A 5,285-nucleotide genomic window follows, 5' to 3' on the forward strand; every position below is an offset into this window, starting at 1 on the left:
TAATAAGCTCTTGCTATATCCATGATACAAAGTTTTGATCTGATGACCTTCCCCTTTCTATTTCCAGTGCCTTTGGCCACTCACACAGTGTTTTACCTGTGGTCAGGAGTCTGGGAGGATGTTCTGATACCCTGCAAATTGGCAAGAACTGAAACTAAAATCATTACTGACAAATCATAAATCTTCCTCACTTATCTTATTTGTTACATTCTATAAGCCTGCTGCTCTCACAAATGACCCTCATAATGTTACTTCGTTTTTGTCTTTCTGTCATCCTTTCTTAATGATGTTACGTAACTGTCTGTTATTGGGATGGGTGCGGTGGCTCACGCCTGTAGTCCCAGCACTTTGGGAGGCTGAGGTGGGTGGATCATTTGAGGTCAGGAGTTCGAGACCAGCCTGGCCAACATGGTGAAACCCCATCTCTACCAAAAATATAAAAAATTAGCCGGGTGTGGTAGCACATGCTTGTAATCCCAGCTAATCAGGAGGCTGATGCAGGAGAATCACTTGAACTTGGGAGATGGAGGTTGCAGTGAGCTGAGATCATGCCACTGCACTCCAGCCTAGGTGACAGAGCAAAACTGCGTCTCAAAAAAAAGCCAGGCACAGTGGCTCACACCCGTAATCCCAGCACTTAGGCTGAAGGGGGATGGATCATCTGAAATCAGGAGTTCAAGACCCACCTGGCCAACATGGTGAAACCCTGTCTCTACTAAAATACAAAAATTAGCTGGGCATGGTGGCAGGTGCCTGTAATCCCAGCTACTCAGGAGGCTGAGGCAGGATAATTGCTTGAACCCAGGAAGCAGAGGTTGCAGTGAGCTAAGATCACACCACTGCACTCCAGCATGGGTGACAGAGCCAGACTCCATCTCAAAACAAAACGTATCTATTACTGTTTTACTTTTGTAGACTGTCTTCTAAATATTTTTATATTTTATATTTTCACTTTTCACCTGAAACACTAACCACTACAACCCCTGCCTTGTGGGTTCAAGTGGTAGAAGAACACCATTTAAAACTTGATATGTTTCATACAAACAAAACCATTCCTCTGACATTTTTCTTCTCTTTTTTTCTTTTTCTTTTTTTTCTTTTTGAGACAGAGTTGTGCTCTTGTTGCCCAGGCTGGAGTGCAATGGCGCGATCTCAGCTCACCGCAGCCTCCGCCTCCCGGGTTCGAGCGATTCTCCTGTCCAGCCTCCCTAGTAGCTGGGATTACAGGCATGTGCCACCACACCCAGCTAATTTTGCATTTTTAGTAGAGACGGGGTTTCTTCATGTTGGTCAAGCTGGTCTTGAACTCCCAACCTCAGGTGATCCTCCCTCCTGGGCTTCCCAAAGTGCTGAGATTACAGGTGTGAGCCACCACGCCTGGCCTCCTCTGATATTTTTCTAGAACACTGTTAACTACTAGTTTTCCTTGCCTCTCTCATTCTCTGCATGTCCCATTTCTAGATTAGCCATTTTTATATTTATATTATTTATTTTATATCTTTTTAGTATCATTTTTATATCTAATGTTTTATGTCATTACTTGTGTCTATTCTATATTCACCGTGCTCTATGGTTATTTGTAACCTCTGTGTTGTTTTGAAGTACGTATTTGTAAATTGCCCATTGTGTGTTCTAAATTTCCACCCTACTTTCCACATTATAGGGTTTCGTGTTTATTTTCTTTTAGCCAAAGGGCTGGAGGAGATTAACACTTTTTGGATTACTTTATTCCAAGAAACTAAGTCAACTATATATAAAAGCACATTTGTATGTAAGTGTAATTTCATCACAAATATCACAGGACTCATAAGTTGTGGTTATTTTTTATTTCTAGAAGTCTGCAAAGTGGATGATCAACTAGAACACTGTCAGGAAATCCAGGACAGACATATCTGGCAAACTGCATATATCAACAACAAAACACTGACTATAGAGAGAGGTAACATATTAAGAAAAGTGTTTGATTTCAGTATAGACCCACTTCCTTCCATAAAAATACCTTGTAAATGTGACTTATGTGGTATGAGTTTGCAATACATTTCAGATTTATTTAATAGTAAGAAAAACTATTTTAAGAAAGATGCCTCATGACCTCAGTGGATATGGAAAACTATTCCTCAGTAGTAACCATGAAAAAACTCATGGAAGAGAAACCTTATGAGTTTATTCAAAATGGAAAATGCCTCAGTCATAAGGAGGACTTCATTTCATATCTGAAAATTCAAAATTTAGAGCAATCTTTTGAATATAAGGAACGTGAGAAGGATTTCTATGGAAAGGCAGTTTTCATTACATATAAGCAAGCTTACACAAGAGAGAGTCCTTGTGTACATAATGAATGTAATGAAGTGTTCTGTAATAATTCAACTCTCATGGTCCATAAAATGTCAGAAAAAAGAGAAAACTTTTATGAGTTTAATGAATATGAAAAATCCTTTGAGAAGTCCACTTTCTTGAAACATAGAGTTCATTTGGAGGTGAAATACTATAAATATATTGAAAGTGTAGGTAATTTTAACAGATTAAGCTTTCCTAACAGAAGAGAGAAAACATTTGAAAGTAACAAATCAGGGGAACCTTTGTACGAGAAGTCAGTACTTAATGTAACTCAGAGAACACACGGAGGAACAGAAGTCTGTGGATGCGAGCAATGTGGAAAACCATTCTATGAAAAGTCAAAGCTAACCAAACATCAAAGAATCCATACAGGGGAGAAACCCTATGTATGTAATAAATGAGAAAAATGCTTTTCTAGGAAATCTCTCCTCACTTTACATCAGACAGTCCACACAGGAGAGAAACCCTATAAATGTAAGGAATGTGGGAAATGCTTTTCTAGGAATTCATACCTCATAATACATCAGAGAACTCACACAGGAGAGAAACCCTATGAATGTAAGGAATGTAGAAAAAGCTTCTATCATAAGTCATATCTTACAGTACATCAGAGAATTCACACAGGGGAGAAATCCTATGAATGTAATCAATGTGGAAAAACCTTCATAAGCAACTCTGTTCTCACAATACATCATAAAACACATACAGGTGAGAAACCCTATGAATGTAATGAATGTGGGAAATCTTTCTCTAGGAGTTCATATCTTACAATACATCAGAGAACTCACACAGGCGACAAACCCTATGTATGTAGGGTATGTAGCAAAACCTTTTGCCACAAGTCTGATGTCACTAAACATCAGAAGACTCACCTAGGGGGAAAACCCTATGAATGTATTCAGTGTGGGAAAACTTTTAGTCATAACTCAGACCTAAAAGTACATCAGAGAACACATACAAAGGAGAAACCCTATGAATGTACTGAGTGTGGGAAATCCTTCTCTGAGAAATCAGTCCTCACAATACATCAGAAAATACACATGGGAAAAACCTTATAAATGTAATGCATGTGGAAAAACCTACAATAAATCAGAACTAACCAAACATCAGAGAACACACACAGATGAGAAGCCCTATGAATGTAAGGAAGTGGGAAATTCTTCTCTAGGAATTCATACCTTACAATACACCAGAGAATGCATACAGGAGGCAAACCCTATGTGTGTAAAAAATGTGGGAAAACCTTCTACCATAAGGCAGACTATACAGTACATAAGAGAACACACAGAGGGGAGAAATCTTATTACTGTAATGAATGTGGGAAAACCTTTATTTGCAACTCAGTCCTCAAATCACATCAGAGAACACACACGGGAGAAGCCCTATGGATGTAATGAGTGTGGGAAGTCCTCTGAGAAATCAGTCCTTACTGTACGTCAGAGAATACACACAGGGGAAAAACCTTACAAATGTAATGAATGCGGGAAGTCCTTCTATCATAAGTCAGATCTCACTAAACATCAGAGAACACACACAGGAGAGAAACCCTATGAATGTAATCAGTGTGGGAAAAACTTCAGTTGCAGCTCAGGCCTCAAAGTACATCAGAGAAAACACACAAGGGAGAAACCCTATGAATGTAACCAGTGTGGGAAACCCTCTGAGAAATCAACTCTCATAGCACATCCAAGGATACACATGGGAAAAAGCTTATAAATGTGGAAATGAGAGAAATCTTTCTCAAGCAATTCATACCTGAAAATACTTAGGAGAAATCAAATAGGACATGACCCCTGTGAATGTAACGAATTTGGCAAACCTTTTACCATAAGTCATCTTCCAAAGTAAATAAGAGAATAGACATAGGGGAAATTCCTAATAATGTAATGAATGTTTGAAAATCTGTAAGAGACAACTACAAAGTAACTGAATACATGTAGAAGAAATGCTACTAATACATGTAGGGAATATGGGGAAATATTTTGCTATAATTTGGAATTTATTAAAGAACTTACACAGGAAATAATCTAATGACTCACATGGATATACGAAAATGTTCTTCCAGAGAATGACCATTAATAACAATAAGATAAACCACATTTAGAAAAAACTGTCAACATTCTGTGGGGTTTTTTTTCTTTTGACAACTTTATGCACAAGTTTTACTCATTGTATATTAAAGAAATAATAGGGAAGATACTCAGAGAATGCAGCAAATGTAGTTGAGCCTATATCAAGAAATGCCATTTTACTGAGCAAGATAATTCATATTGAGTTAAAGTCATAACAGATATTTTGAATGTGAAGACATTAACAAAAATTCAGACCTTGTATCTGAAGATTATGTTAAAGGAAATGTGTTAATTTAGGAAATAATGAATAGAAATTTTCTTCTAGATACGGTATTATACTGAAAGTCATGTTTAAAAAAAATCAGTCATGTTTTGTTCTGCCCCTAAATTTTTTAATGGAAATATAACTGTAGATAGAATTCTATACAAATAATAACTGTACAGTATGAAGATTTTTATAAAGCACAAATAAATTCAATAACCTTTTCAGTCTCTGAGTCCACTTTTGGGGAAAGAGTGTTACCCCATGGCCCTTCCTATCATGAGCCTCTCCTGTCCTTGATTAGTCTGCCCTCCAACTATACTGTTGCCTCTGCATTTTCTGCCTAATGGACCTACCCTTAGGGGAGCTCAGGATGGACCACCCTCTTACCAGAACGTACACTGGGACCAGCCAGAGGCAGTGGGCTATACATTGTTGTTGAGGCTGCATCTGCCCCTCTTCCTAGGTGCAGAAACTGGAAACCACATTAAGTGTGTGTACAAAGCTAGAGGACCACTCTAGCTCATGTGACCTTGGTCTCCAATTCAGAGCCACAGGAAGCTCAGTATAGCTTACTTTTTTGAATCCATGCCTATTGACTCAATTTTAATGAA

The 5,285-nt window shown here is 38.1% G+C and overlaps 1 pseudogene; it reads left to right on the forward strand.

The window, feature by feature from the left end:
- The first annotated feature begins 3,198 nt into the window (after positions 1 to 3,198).
- Positions 3,199 to 4,901, forward strand: LOC134736361 (zinc finger protein 25-like; annotated as a pseudogene).
- The last annotated feature ends 384 nt before the right edge of the window (positions 4,902 to 5,285 follow it).

The sequence above is a fragment of the Symphalangus syndactylus genome, chromosome 4 (assembly GCF_028878055.3).
Source record: "Symphalangus syndactylus isolate Jambi chromosome 4, NHGRI_mSymSyn1-v2.1_pri, whole genome shotgun sequence".
Lineage (NCBI taxonomy): Eukaryota > Metazoa > Chordata > Mammalia > Primates > Hylobatidae > Symphalangus > Symphalangus syndactylus.